The sequence below is a fragment of the Neofelis nebulosa genome, chromosome 8, assembly GCF_028018385.1.
Source record: "Neofelis nebulosa isolate mNeoNeb1 chromosome 8, mNeoNeb1.pri, whole genome shotgun sequence".
NCBI classification, from domain to species: domain Eukaryota; kingdom Metazoa; phylum Chordata; class Mammalia; order Carnivora; family Felidae; genus Neofelis; species Neofelis nebulosa.
In genome coordinates this window covers 142,017,463-142,032,446 of record NC_080789.1, presented here as the reverse complement: position 1 = coordinate 142,032,446, position 14,984 = coordinate 142,017,463, and the positions used below count along the sequence as shown (strand labels likewise).

Sequence of the window (14,984 nt, the reverse complement as noted above, 5' to 3'; positions counted from 1 at the left end):
ATAATAAATTTGCTAATCTGATGCTTCACTTTAGCAACCCAAGCAAACTCCGGTCGAGAGATCTCTCTTATAGCTTGTTTCATCAAACTGCCTGTCCCTATACTAAATACAGAGGAAAGCGAAAAAGACACGACCATTTCAACTTCTGTAAATTACCCTGACTGTAAATTAGAGGGAGCCGGGCAGGTGGGGAAGTATGGAAATTGCACACTGCTCACACAGTGCACCAGGGAACATCTCTACCCCTCCCCCCCTTTTGCAAAGGACAACTTAGCACCTATTTCAAGTCCATTTTAAATTCTTAACACAACTTAAGAGACCAACTTTATAAATAGCATTAAGAAAAAAAAAAAAAAACTTTCGAAAGGGAAAGTAATTTGTATACTTACAACATTCGTCTTCGAATTGGCATTATCCTTTTTTAAAACCCTCACACTTACCAAGTAATTTCCCTGCACAGTGCAGCGAAATCGTTCGGTTTCCTCAGTTATCCAAAACTTCAAACTTCCGTTTAAGATTAGGACAAATTACAGTGCAGCCAGGAAGACGGTGTCGAACGCTTAAGAGTTACCCTACGGATAATTTTCTAGTTGCATCTCATCCAAAATTAAAGGCCGTTTTACATAAAAATAAGAAACGAACATGCAACACAAAACTGCGCCGAAATCTTAAGTTTACGTTCTGATTGGACACGACTGAGACGCAGGTGGTAAGAGACTGCTGACCTGTCCTTTTCACCACAGTGTACCGTGGTCCTAGTTCGAACGCAGGGCATCCTTAGATTTGATTTCTCTCTAATTCCTTCAGAACCCGCCTCTGCTCAAGCCCATCGAGAGGAGAACGGGAGCTCCCCAGACACACCCGGAGCAACAGGATCCCCACTTCCTGGTCCGAATGACCCCGTCCCCTCCCCGCTCGGCCGGCCGCCGGGGCCTGGGCCCGGGGCGGAGGGCAGGGCGAGGCCTCTGCAGTGCGGGCCGGACGGCGGCGCTGGCCCGGCCCCGACCCCCACGCCCCCGGCCCCGACTCCCGGCCCCGACCCCCACGCCCCCGACTCCCACCCCGGACCCCCGCGCCCCGGCCCCGACCCCCGGCCTTGCACCCGGGCCCCGCAGCCCGGCGCGGCCCCGCCACCGCGGCCCTGCCCGCCGCCCGGCCCCGTCCGGCCCGCCCGCCGCCCGCCGCCGCGTCCTCCGGGAAGATGGCGGCCCGTGACAGGCGGGCGCGGCGCGGGTCCGAGGCGGCGGCCCGGCTCCAAGCGGGAAGCGGAGAAGACGGAGCGGCCCGCTCGCCGCCTGCCGCGCTCACCTGTCAGCAGCGCCGCCGCCGCCCGGCCGCCGACCGCCGCAGCCCCGGTGCCCGGCGACCGCGCCACACGCGGACGGGGCCGAGAGGGAGGGGCGGGGAGGGCGCGGCCGGCCCGGACGAGCGGCGGGGGCGGCGCGGCGCGGGCTGGCGGCGGGCGGCGGCGGCTCCTTCCCGTTTCGGGCCCGAAAATGTCTCAACCTCGCGACTCCGGCGCCCCAACGCTCCTTCCCGTTCGCATGAGAACACACAGCTCCCACTTCCGGGGCTCGGCGGAAGTCCCGCCTCGCGCGCCCGCGCACCCGCGCGCCCTCGGACTCAGCGGCCAGGCTCGCCGACTGGCGCTCTACGCCCGGGAGAGCCTCTCGTCATGGCAGCGCGGCGTCCCGATTGGCTGCGTGCGGCGCCCGGCCCTCCCCTCTGCTTCCCGGCCTTTCCGTGCGCGCGCCCCTCCCGGCTGCGCTTGTGATTGGCGCGGGCGCGCACGCAACCCCGCCCCGCCCCTCCGTCCCCTCGGTCCCCACCGCCCCCGCTGCGACTTGAGGAGGCGGCGCCGTAGCGTAGTCCTGCGACCTCCGCCTTGCTAGCAGATGGCCGTCTCCCGGCACCCCGGTCCCCGCCTCCCAAGACCACGACCCCCGACCCCCGACCCCCTCACCCGAGACCGCGACCCCGTCCCCCCCTCACCCCGGGACCGCGACCCCGTCCCCCCTTCACCCTAGGACCGCGACCCGGTCTCCCCCTCACCCTGGGATGGCGACCGCGCCCGCAGACCCCTGCCCCTCAGTGCCTGAACAGACACACCCACACACCTCTTCTCCCCCCCGCTCCCGCCCGGTCCGCCCAGGCGCAGGTTGGGCCCCAGAGAGCCCCGGGGCGCTGGGCGTCAGCTCCGTGCTGCGGGCTCTCTCGGGTCTCGAGTCACATTGTGTCACCCACCCACACCCGTGGTGCGGGGACGGAAGACAAGTGTGTTCACCTCCTTGAAGCCGGCTCCCTACTGAGCACTGATCGTATGGACCTATGGACGTGGACATTTGAATTAGTCCCATTACAGGAGTTCACACGTACTGAAGGTGTTTTCTGGTCACTGCCCAGCCTGTCCCTGCACCTGTGCTTCCCATTCGTGCTGCGGAGGGACGTGTGCATGCAGGTGTGCGCTTGGACTTCCCCGTCCTCAGGGCCCGGCGCGTCCTCAGGCCCTGGTGTTGGGTGCACTTTGATGTGTGACCATGTCACCTCCCGGCTCTAAGGAGCTTGCACACTACATAGTGATATTAACGGCAAGACTTTTTTTTTTTTTAATGTTTATTTTTGAGAGAGAGAGAGAGAGAGAGAGAGAGAGAGAGAGAGAGAGAGAAGTAACAAAGGAAGGGCAGAGAGCGAGGGAGACACAGAATCCGAGGCAGGCTCCAGGCTCTGAGCTGTCAGCACAGAGCCCCATGCGGGGCTCGAACTTACAAGCTGTGAGATCATGACCTGAGCCGAAGTGTGACGCTTAACCGACTGAGCCACCCAGATGCCCCTTCATAGCAAGACTTTAAAACTAAAAACCTCCGAGGACTGAAATTCCCTCCAACACTGAAAGCACTAAGTGTAGCGTTTAAAGCCCGGGGGCTCAGTCTCGAGCACCCAGCCCTTGATTTCACCTCAGGTCCAGGGTTTGAGCTCTGTGTGGGGTGTGACAACCAGCTTGGGATTTTCTCTGTCCCTCTGCCCCTGCCCTGCTCACTCACACTCTCTCCCTCTCAGAATAAACTTAAAACACAAAAAACAAAAACAAAACACGCTTCCCAAGAGCACCGGTGGGGCGGGCAGGGGAGCCTTTCTCAGGTGGGCTCTATGTGCATAACTGCTCCTGTAATGTTCTGGACTCAGGCCCCTCCTCTCTGCTGCTGAACTCACCCCTAGGCCCGGTGACGTGGACCTCCTTGGACCAATCAAGAATTCCCTAAAGACGGTGAATTACGCTTTCACCATCTTGCTTATGTCTACATTCAGGCAGACATTACGGTACACAGATAAGTTCCTGAATTACAGAAAAAACCAGGAACCTAAGTGATACGGGGATACTTCATGTTGACATGACATCTCTTATTTCGTACTCACGTTGTGTGATCCTTCCTCGATCAAAATGCTTTTTGTAGATATCACCTCACCCCTGTCAGAATGGCTAAAATCGGGGTGCCTGTGTGGCTCTGCTGGTTCAGCACGGGACTCTTGATCTCAGCTCAGGCCATCATTTCATGGTTCCCGACAGCATGGAGCCTGCTTGGGATTCTCTCTCTCCCTCTCTCTGCCCCTCCCCCGCTCTCTCTCTCTCTCAAAATAAATAAACTTGAAAAAAAGAATGATTAAAATCAACAACACAAGAAACAACAGGTGCTGGTGAGGACGCAGAAAAGGGAACCCTCATGCACTGTTGTTGGTGGGAATGCAAACTCGTGCAGCTGCTGTGAAAAACAGTATGGGGTTGCCTCCAAAAGTTAAAAATAGAATTTACCCTACAATCCAGCAATCGCACTCCTAGGTATTTACCAAAGAATGTGAGAACACTAGTTCAAAGGGAGATGTGCACCCTGACGTTTGTAGCGGTGTTATCAACAATAGCCAAACTATGGAGAGAACCCAAGTGTCCATCAACTGATGAATGGATAAAGAAGATGCGGTGTATATACACAATGGAATATTACTCAGTCATAAAAATGAATGAAATCTTGCCATTTGCAACAACGTGGATGGAGCTAGACAGTATAATGGTAAGTGAAATAAGAGAAAGATACCACAGGATTTCACTCACATGTGGAATTTAAGAAACCAAATAAGCAAAGGAAAAAAAGAGGCATAGACAAACCAAGGAACAGACGCTTAACTGTGGAGGACACACTGATGGTCACCAGAGGAGAGTGGGTGGGGGATGGGGGAAATAAGTGGTGACGATTAAGAGTACACTTATCAAGAAGAACTGTTGAATTATTATGTTGTACACCTGAAACTGATATAACACTGTGTGAACTGTGTTGGAATTAAAAACAAATAAAATTAAATTTACAAAATAAAAGAAAAACTGTTTTTTTGTTCCCCTATGATTTTTTTGACCTGTGTTTCAAAAGAAACATCCATTTTCACCCTGGAATGTGAGGTTATAACCTAAAACACATTTTTATGGCATTTCTGCTTAGGAAAAAATCACTTTTAAAAAACATGTTAGCATAAATATCGCAGCCCATGTACCCTCTCACTTCCCATGTCACACCATTACAAGTTCTACCTATCCTACCTAAGCAATAATTCCTCCCCCTTAGGAAGGTTTTGCTTGCTATTACCTCTCTCCTCACTTGTTTCAATAGCACAGTGGCCAATCTTTTTCCTATATACTCACTCTACCACCCATTGTGCCAACACACATCTCCTTAAAGAGCCTCCTTGGGGCGCCTCGGTGGCTCAGTTGGTTGAGCGTCCGACTTCAGCTCCGGTCACGATCTCACGGTTCGTGAGTTCGAGCCCCGCATCAGGCTCTGGGCTGATGGCTCAGAGCCTGGAGCCTGCTTCCAATTCTGTGTCTCCCTCTCTCTGCCCCTCCCCCATTCATGCTGTGTCTCTCTCTGTCTCAAAAAATAAAATTAAAAAAAAAAAAAAAAAAAAGAGCCTCCTCATCCTCCTCCCCTGATTGTCGGCCCTTGAGGGGAAGTCCAAGTTGTGTTTTATGGACTAGCCTTCACAAATTGGTCCCCATACATCTCTTCCTGCCCCAGAGTTAGACACCTGACCTTCATCACATCCACATGACAAGCATTTCTTAAGACACTGGGATGTCACCGGCTGTAGTCATGAATACAGTACAGGCTTTTTACACCGTAGGACACACTTTACTGACAATCCTGTTAAACAATGGAGGAGGAGGAGCCTGGCTCCCAGGCGTCTGCTGCCTGCAGAGCTGAGCCTGGAGCCTCATTTCACTTCTGGGCACATGGCTTCTTCAGTGCCCTCCATCTGTATGTATTTTCCTCTGCCTGGAGTGTCCCTTGTCTCTTCCACTTCTGGTAAAATCTAGCTTCATTTTCAAGGTACAGCTCAAATGTCAACCATTTAAATCTTTTCCTCTGAGACAGTTGGATTCCTTTCTGGGTCCTCATAGCACTCTTACTCATAGCTCTATCAAAGCTGCTGGAACTTGCCATTTACGCGCCAGCCAACCCCAACAGTGGTCAGTTGCACAAGGGCAGAAACCATGTGTGATATCTAGCCCCATGTGTGTGGGGTGGCATTGTACCTCCTTAATAAATGTCTGTTGAATTAACCAACAGAAAAAAACAAGATACTTTTCTCTTATTAAAGGCCTGAATTTCAGTGAGTATCTGAGAACATTTTTTTCTTTTATTCTCCCAACATTTCCTGTGAAAAAATAAACACTTTTTCTTCATTGTGTATATCATCATTGAAAATTACATATGTTAGCAAGCTCATTGTGGCTTAAGCACACTGCTCAAACTTTATTCCAAATAATTTAGAACTATTCACTTATTCTTAAGTAAACAAGAACTCACCAGGTACCTGCTCCCCATCAGGGGCTGTGCTAAGTGCTGGGGAGACAGCACAGAGCAGCACAGCACAGGAAGCAGGTGAACAGACATGAAAGGATAAAGAGGGAGAAGGTTACTACGTACCCAGAGAGCAAGCACAGAAGGGGCCAGAGACAGCTTGGAGGAGGAATCAGAGAAAGTGATAAGTAAGCCAAGGCCAAAGAGACCAGAGTAGAGAAGCTGCTGATAAGCATCCCAGCAGGGAGCGGAAGGCCAGTCCAGATCAGAACAGAAGTATTTGACCTGACAAAGCAAAAAGCCTAGTTGATAAGGTGGGTGGAAGGCACAAGAGCCTGGAGGGGCAAACAAGGAAGAATCTCAGGGGTCTTTGTGGTTCACTTAGGATTTCACAGTGAGTGGAGATTTTATTCTGAGGTAAGAGGGGATTCAAAAAAGGTTTTAAGCTTTGGTGGCTCTCTGGCCCCCAAAAGCCACCAAAATAAAAATACAATAAGGAACTAGCTTAGTCAAATTAGGTGGAACTATCACAATGAAAAATACCGGTAATACATTAGAATACATTGGGGGAAATAAAGAATGCATGAGTTTGTACTAAGAAATACCAAATAATGGGTAAGTAAAAAATATACCAGCAATGAGGAGGGAAAAGGGAAAGCTTTCCTTTATGGTAGAATTCTGACTAATAAAGTGAAACATGACCATGTTGGAGCTGTCATGGGGTATATTCTGGCAGGAATCATCGGTAAAGGCTAAAATCATTGGGGGAAGGTTGTTGAGGAACAGGTTATGTTGCCATTTCACAGCTTATTAATTGCTTACACTTAAGTAATTTCAAAGGGGGAAAGGATGTTCTTATACTGGATACATATGGCGGACCCCATCTGACTCAAGTTGAAAGTTGGCTTTCCCAGTAATGGTGGCCTACAAACTCAAAAATTAAGATGTCCATTATCTTCAAAAATATCAAGGTCAGGAATGACAGTGAGAGGTTGAGGGATTTTCCAAACTAAAGGCAACAGAGGAGATATGCAAGTGAATGCAGTGTGTAACTCTAGGCCAGGTGCTCGATCACAGTGACATTTGCTATGATGGACACAGAACTCCAGTATGGCCTCTATCCCAGTCTTATCAGCAAGGTTACGTGTCCTGAATTGGAATGATTTATTAACTTATTTAACGGCTGTGTAAGAGAATCTCTTTGGTCATAGGAGATATAAACTGAAGTATTTAAGGGTGACTGGTGAAGGTCTCTGCAAGTTTCTCTCAGATGCTTTAGTGAGATGCACACACACACACACACAGAAATACACCTGGTAAATCTAGGTGTAGAATATGTAAGCGGTCACAACTTGTCTGTGAGTTTGAAACTCTTCAAATGGAGATTTTTCCTTTAGAGATATGGATGCATTGGTGAATGATATGATATTATGTCCAGGATTTGCTTCAAAACCATCTAAAGTGGTCAGTAGGAGTATATAAGAAATAATGGGACAGGCTGGTGAGTTGAAAATTGTTGAAGCTCCATAATGGACGCCTCACGATTGGGGCTCTTTTTAAAAAAAAAAAAAATTTAATGTTTATTATTTGAGAGAGAGAGAGACAGAGAGAGAGAGAGAGAGACAGAGAGCAAGCAGGGGAGGGGCAGAGAGAGAGGGAGATGCAGAATCCGAAGCAGGCTCCAGGCTCTGAGCTGCTAGCAAAGAGCCTGACGTGGAGCTTGAACCGACAGACCACAAGATTATGATCTGAGCCGAAGTCGGCCGCTTAACTGACTGAGCCACCCAGGTGCTCCAACGATGAGGGTTCTTGAAACGCCCCCCCTCTTCTGCATGTGTTTTAAATTCCCCATGATAATAAAAACATGGTGAAGAGATCTTGCATATTCCATGAACAGGTACTGGTCAAATGCAGTGAAAGCCAAGGACTGCCTCCCGGGGCATGCCACAGCCTTCTGGCTAGAGAAGAGGGTCCTGGGCGAGACCCCTGGGTCTCCAAGCTGGGAAGGCTGGGAGAGTGGGTGGGCATGCCAGCAGGTGCCAGCCTAGCGGGGGGAGGCCTCAGGGCAAGGAGTGAGGGGAAGGGAGAGTCATACCCCTGAGGGGCCGCAAGGGAGGTGCAGGTTACCTGAGTACAGAATTCTGGAAAGAGGGACTCTCTCTCGAGAAGGTTAGGCAGCATGCTCTGTGACATCCTCAGGCTGGCTGCTGCGTGAAGACACGCAATGATGACCTAGGCTGGCCCTTCAAGGCCTCTGCGGTTGGATTTGGGTCTCCCTTGGAAGTAAGCCCAGGTGGCGGAGGGTGCCGCCTGGACCCACAGCCTAGACTCACGCTATTCCCTTCTGGGACAGCGGCCCCACCCAGTGCTGAAAGGCCCAAGTATCAGTCCAGGCCCCGGGAAAAGACTGCACTTCGCCATGATTGTCTGCCTGTGGCTTCATACAAGGAAGGACTTGACGAGACACAGACATTCCGAAGACACTTCCCAGCTTGGATATTTCAGGCAGAGAACTAGACTTAATAAGCATTTGTTTTTTATTATTAACTTAGGAACATTTTAATCTCGCAGACCTGGCAAAGTAGATGTTCTTTTTAACCCGATATTCCTGAACACTCAACTTCTGAAGAAATGAGAGGCATCCCTCCAAGGGGAGAGAGAGCCACTGTCTAGACAGTGCTGCCTGTGTTCCAGGCAGTCATTCCCCTGCCTCGGTGAGCCTCATCCCGCCTGGAGCTGGGGGCCCCGCCCCTTCACGAAGGCTGAGCACAGGTGGCGCCAGGTGCCCGCGGTTGCGCACACAAGTCTGCAGACAAGTGGGCGTGTCCCCTCGCAAATTTCTCTAATGAAGACTCTCTGCCTCATTGTTTTGTGAAATAGACCCCCCACCCAGTCCTCAAAGATGCCCCCCCTGTTGTGACGAGGGGAGCCCCCAAGTAACAATAGGCTCCATTTTTAAACATTAACCACAACCACCTGATGGGGCTTGAAATTTCCCCTCCCCCGATCGTGGAACCAGCCAGAGTTTCCCTGAGCACACTAAACCACCCGCACCTCTGTGTGTTTCCCCTTCTGTCTCTCCCTTCTTCCTCTGGCCAGTACTCATCCATTCTTTCCAAGACGTAACTCAGACGCTTTGACCTCCTCCAGGAAGACTTCCCGGAATACCCGCCTCCAACCCACTGCCAGCTGATCAGGTCATCATTCATGCTCCCGCCCCACGCGGGGTGAACCTGTAACACAGCTCTCACTGTGAGGCACAGAAACCCCACTTATGGGTGCACTTTATCTTTGGCTTATTATAAACTTTGCAAAGGCAGGAGCTTGATCTTAGAATTTGCACCTTCACCATTTGTCACAGTGACTGGTATTAGTGAATGCTTGCTGAACAGAGATCATCCCAACTTTGCTAACTCACTCACCAGCCTCCTATAAGCTTCTGTCAATTCTTAGTGAGCTACCTTTATTTATTTTTTAAGTTCATTTATTTATTTTGAGAGAGAGAGAGAGACAGAAAGGGGGGGGAGGGGCAGAGAGAGAGGGAGAGAGAGAGAGAATCCCAGACAGTCTCCACACTGCCAGCACAGAGCCCGATATGGGGATCGAACCCACAAACTGTGAGATCGTGACCTGAGCTGAAGTTGGGCACTTAACGGACTGAGCCCCCCCGGCGCCCCAGAGCTGCCTTTATTTCTAACACCATTCACTACATACAGCAAATGCAGCAGACATGGAATTCTTATCACTTGTACTTTTTTTTTTTTCTGGATTCCATGGTGACAGCTATTTTTGTTTCTTTGTCTGTTTGTTTTGACAACTTTATAACCTTAGATACCACATGCCAGAGTTGGGTGAATTATACTTTTCCATACATTGGCATTATCACAATGGTGTTTTCCTCTGGATATATTTTAGTCACTCTGATTAGATGTAGGAAACACTGTTTCCTTAATCCACTCAGTGAAACACTTGGGTCTCCTTGGTGACAGGGACAGTTACTGCAGTTGGGAGCTGCCACCTAGCAGGCACTTTCTGTCCATCGTTTTCACCTTCGGTTTCAAAGGATGACACTTGGTGACCTTCCCCCCGCCCAACTCTGGGGGTGTTACTCTCAGAGCACAACACCCACGTACCCATTGGGTGAACAAATGTGGGACACACACACACAGACACAAATACGCATTTCAAATCTTTCATTAGGTCAAATATATGAATTTACACTTTTGTTTAGAATCTTCTCCTCATCTTTAGGTGTAGAGGGTTTCTCTACCACTCGGGTTCCACTGAAGTCTCATAGTTAATGCCCTTCCCATTATTTTACATACATGAAAAGTGAGATAATGCAGAGTTTTCATGCTTTTTACAAACACCATGACACACAGTAAGAAATACATTTTAGAGGCACCTGGGTGGCTCAGTCGGTTGATCATCCAATTCTTTTTTTTTTTTTTTTTTAATTTTTTTTTCAACGTTTTTTTTTTTTTTTTTTTTTTTTTTGGGACAGAGAGAGACAGAGCATGAACGGGGGAGGGGCAGAGAGAGAGGGAGACACAGAATCGGAAACAGGCTCCAGGCTCCGAGCCATCAGCCCAGAGCCCGACGCGGGGCTCGAACTCACGGACCGCGAGATCGTGACCTGGCTGAAGTCGGACGCTTAACCGACTGCACCACCCAGGCGCCCTGATCATCCAATTCTTGATTTCAGCTCAGGTCACAGTCTCTGTTGGTGGGACTGAGCCCCGAGTCAGGCTCTACACTGACAGCACAGAGCCAGCTTGGGATCCTCTCTCTCTGCCTCTCCCTCCTTAAAAATAAATAAATACACTTAAAAAAAATAGTCTATTTAAAAAAAAGAAATACATTTTATTTTTTATTTTATTTTATTTTTTTTGTCAACATTTTTTATTTTTATTTTTGGGACAGAGAGAGACAGAGCATGAACGGGAGAGGGGCAGAGAGACAGGGAGACACAGAATCGGAAACAGGCTCCAGGCTCCGAGCCATCAGCCCAGAGCCCGACGCGGGGCTCGAACTCACGGATGCGAGATCGTGACCTGGCTGAAGTCGGACGCTTAACCGACTGCGCCACCCAGGCGCCCCCCATTTTATTTTTTTAATATTTATTTATTTTAGAAAGAGAAACAGAGCAAGAGCGGAGGAGGGGCAGAGAGAGAGGGAGACACAGAATCTGCAGCAGGCTCCAGGCCCCGAGCTGTCAGCACAGAGCCCGATCTGGGACTCAAACTCATGAACTGTGATATCATGACCTGAGTCGAAGTCAGACATTTAACCGACTGAGCCACCCAAGCTCAGGCCTCTAAAAAAAAAGAAATACATTTTATATCACAGCCCACTACACACACACACACATGCAGCAAGAGTCTCATGAAATATTGGTGATGGTAGCACAACACTATCAATGTGGTTAACGTCACTTCAAAATGGTTAAAATGGCACATTTTATATATATCTTGCCACAATTTTTTAAAGCTTCACGAAGTACTATTTATCCTACTTTGTGCAGTGTTCTCTGATGTCCTCTATCATGCTTTACTTTTGTTCATTCTAGTTGCGATATTTAAATCAATTTGTGACTCACCGTGGTCACAACTGCCATTGACTGGTGCACAGCTGAACTGAGTGAGGGTGAGGGAACGGAAGCTTGTTCCTTGGCTTTCACACCGCTCCTGGGGCTCTTTGCTTTTCCAAAGCATCTGAAACAGCATAATTTAAAAAAGTGAATAACACAAACTAATAACTCCCCATACACGCATGTATAATTCACTATGTGTAAAGGCTGAGTTTGGAACCATATTTGGAAAAATATGGCTTAATTGCATAGCTGTAAATTATATCTTAATTTGCAAATCTTTCTTCCTCGATTTGAAATTTATAAGTATATGATTCTGTCTGTTATTGGTTTCATCTGTAGTGCAGACAGTTACCGTAAGTGTGTGAACCGGGTGGATTTACTCTGTAGAGACAAACACTCAACTGCTGTGTCCACGGCCTGAGCTGGAGGTCTCTGCCACACACCATTGTTTCAAGACGTTTGGCTGTGACATCATGAAGGGAAAAGAAATGGCAGTATGAGGGAGTGAGGGCAGGGAGAAAGGAGAGAGGTTTCCTCAATGGGGAGGACTGAGCGAGCACCATGAGAGAGTGGGGAGCCCTGTGCAAGTTGGGCGAGCCTGCTCTATGGCTGTCCTCTGTCATTTCTGTCCACATGACAGACTTCTGTCCAGCCATCCAAAGTGCTTTTATGCAATCATATTAATAATTATAAATAGCATTTCTTTGCCACTTTGAATGCGTCAGGTGTTTCTCACATGCAGGATCTCCTATCCCCACGATGACACTGGAGTGTAAGTTACCACATCTATTAAAGGTGAACCCCAGAGATGCAAAATCATATGCCCAACATTCCCATGCCAGTGAGTAGACTGCAGACTAGAATTCCAGCGTCTGCGCATTTTCCACAGCCCCAGGGTGTGCAAATCCCATCGTGGAAATTTCATATTTCACTCCGTGGAAACTTATTTGCTGTACCTTCCTTAGCATAACAAAGTGGAAGACAAGTAGTTTTCTACATAAAGAATCAACCAGACGTAGGCACCTGCGGGGCTCAGTAGGTTAAGTGTCTGACTCTTGACTTCGGCTCAGGTCATGATCTCATGGTTCCTGGGTTCGAGCCCTGTGTTGGGCTCTGCACTGACAGCTCAGTGCCTGCTTGGAATTCTCTCCCTCCCTCTCTCTTCCTCTCTCTGCCTCTCTCTGCCCCTCCCCTGCTTATGCACACATGTTCCTTTCTCTCTCTCTCTCTCAAAATAAATAAACAATTAAAAAAATTAACCAGGCTTAATATATTGCTCTCTGATAAAATTCAGTTAGTTGTAATACCTTTACTCAGAGAACAATAGCTTCACTTCTCCCCAAAGACATTAATGTGTTCTGTCAGTACAACTCTGGTTATATAACCTTTACTGATGAAGATACAGGTTATTTTATTTTAAGTTTATTTACTTATTTTGAGAGAGAAAGACGCTCAACCTGCTGAGCCACCCAGGCTTCCCAGATACAGGTTATTTTAGGTCTGCTTGAAATTAGAATTCTGTTGAGCACCTGGGTGGCTCAGTCAGTTAAGCATCCGAGTCTTGATTTCAGCTCAGGTCATGATCTCATGGTTTGTGAGTTTGAGTCCCGAGTCAGGCTTGCTCTGTGCTTGTGATTCTCTCTCCCTATGAGAGAGTGCACCACTTGCACTGTCTCTGTCTCTTTCAAATTAAATACATAAACTTAAAGTTTTTTTAATTAAAAAAATTAGAATTCTTTGTCTTGAGATCACCATATCCTAGCATATTTGCTTAAATGCAGGTGGATGTGGCTTTTCTTGATATGCTCCCCCTTCCTCCCCAAAAAACGGGACCATTCGATGAACACCTGTAAAGCCCCTATTTTGATCTTGAGTATGATGTTATTTGTTAAAGGGTGCACAACAAAATGCTTCTATTTTTGTAGGTAAACAAAAGAAATACTACATATGATACAGGCTATGTTCCCAAAGATATTGCAGTGTTTGGGGGTTAGAGGAGACATTTATGAACCAGACAACGTGTAACAACATGGTAAATAATCAGAAGACAAAATGTGCCAAAAATAAGTGCCATCAATAAGAGGGGTAGACAGAGGGTTAGAAATAAACCTGGTCCCGGTATAGAATTTTTTACAAATGCCGAATTCTATACGGCATTTTGTTACGAAGTTTGGCATTTATATTTACGAGGTCTAGAGGGCTTTGGGGGTTTTGTTGTGTTTTGTTTTGTTTGTACTGTCTTCGTCTGATTTTGGTATCGGAAGGATACTAGCCCGTGAAATACTTGTTTCACGAAATGAATTGAGAGATGTCCCCTCCTCTTCTGTCTCCTGGAAGAGATTATGCAGAATTGGAGTTAACTTGAAATGTTTGGTAGGCTGTGGCAGTGGAAATGTCTGGGCTGGAGGCGCTACTATTTGCTGCAAAGTGCTTGCTTTCCCCATGAGGCTTGATGGCGTGGCAGTGAGGGACGCTCCAGGACCGCATCGCTTGAAATTGGTATGGACTAACTTGCTGAAGCTTTGACTATTCTTTGAAGTTCCAGCAGTGAGGTAGGTAGTGTTCGTGCACACATCTTTCCTTTGCCCATCATATCAATGCTGTGAAATCAAAAGGGCGGGATTATCCTCACCCGTTAACTGTATTTCAGTTCAAGAAACGGGCTCAAAGGTTGAATGACTCATCCGTGCTCACTTAATAAAGCAGGAAGGAGGAAGGGCATTTTGTTTCATGGTCGGTGACCTCCCTGAGCTGTCACTGGAAGAAGCAACTTCTCAAGGCTCTTAGCGGTAACACAGGGGCATTCTGCCGGATGTTTAAGCCCAGTAGCAGAAGCACTCCTAGAGACCCTGGTTTGCCCCGTGGTCGTTAAAATTTTGCTCACATCTCACTTGTATGAGACAAAAGGTCTGGCCTCATCTACTCCCCAAGACGTTTCCCCTTAGGTTAACTCCCCCTGTAAACAAGGCGGCATCTCACCTCGTCTGATAAGCAGAGAGGGTCGCCGGAGGCGGGCAGGAGGCGAGCACTCACTCTGTCCACACACAGCCCGCCCTCGCCCCACGTCTGCCGCCCTTGACAGGGACCTGAGATGACGAGTTAGGAAGACGAGCAGGATGTCCGCAGTTCCAGCTACGCTCAGCGAAACGAGAGAAACCCGGAAGTACCACCTTACCCCACCTCTCCCCCCACCACACTCCCGGAAGTACCACCTTACACCACCTTGCCCCCCACCAAACCCTCCCGGAAGTACTACCTTAGCCCCCCCCCCAGTCCGTCGCCCCACCCCACACCCGCCGGAAGTACTGCATTACCCCACCTTGCCCCCCACCGCACGCGGACACTCAGCCCTACTTTACCTCTTCAGATTTTCCAAATCTCACCCATCCTTCAAAGTGGCGCTCACACCTTACCTGCCTCTGACCGCGATCGTTAACGTGTTGCACGTGCTGCTTTGACGGTTAGCTCTGGGCTTTAGGGATCTGATCCTTCACGAGTTCATTCACTGCGCAGCGCCGTGTGTTGAACGCAGAAGTTTCACAGGT

At 48.8% G+C, this 14,984-nt stretch overlaps 1 protein-coding gene and 1 long non-coding RNA gene across 3 annotated transcripts in view; both read right to left on the bottom strand.

Annotated features, from left to right (window-relative positions):
* Nucleotides 1-1,563, bottom strand: part of LARP4B (La ribonucleoprotein 4B) — a 93,759-nt gene extending 92,196 nt beyond the window's left edge. The window contains exon 1 of one of the 2 annotated variants that reach the window (XM_058682047.1): nt 1,309-1,563. The gene's annotated coding sequence lies outside the window, so the exon portion shown is untranslated. Of the gene's footprint in view, nt 1-440; nt 860-1,308 lie in introns of those variants that run through there. The other variant, XM_058682048.1, reaches the window with a different exon arrangement.
* An 8,970-nt stretch (nt 1,564-10,533) lies between these two features.
* LOC131483686 (uncharacterized) lies at nt 10,534-14,657 on the bottom strand. The gene is made up of 3 exons (XR_009247869.1): nt 14,419-14,657; nt 11,446-11,560; nt 10,534-10,650 (listed from the first exon to the last, which is right to left on the bottom strand). It is a non-coding gene; the product is annotated as an uncharacterized LOC131483686 (long non-coding RNA).
* Nucleotides 14,658-14,984: the final 327 nt, after the last annotated feature.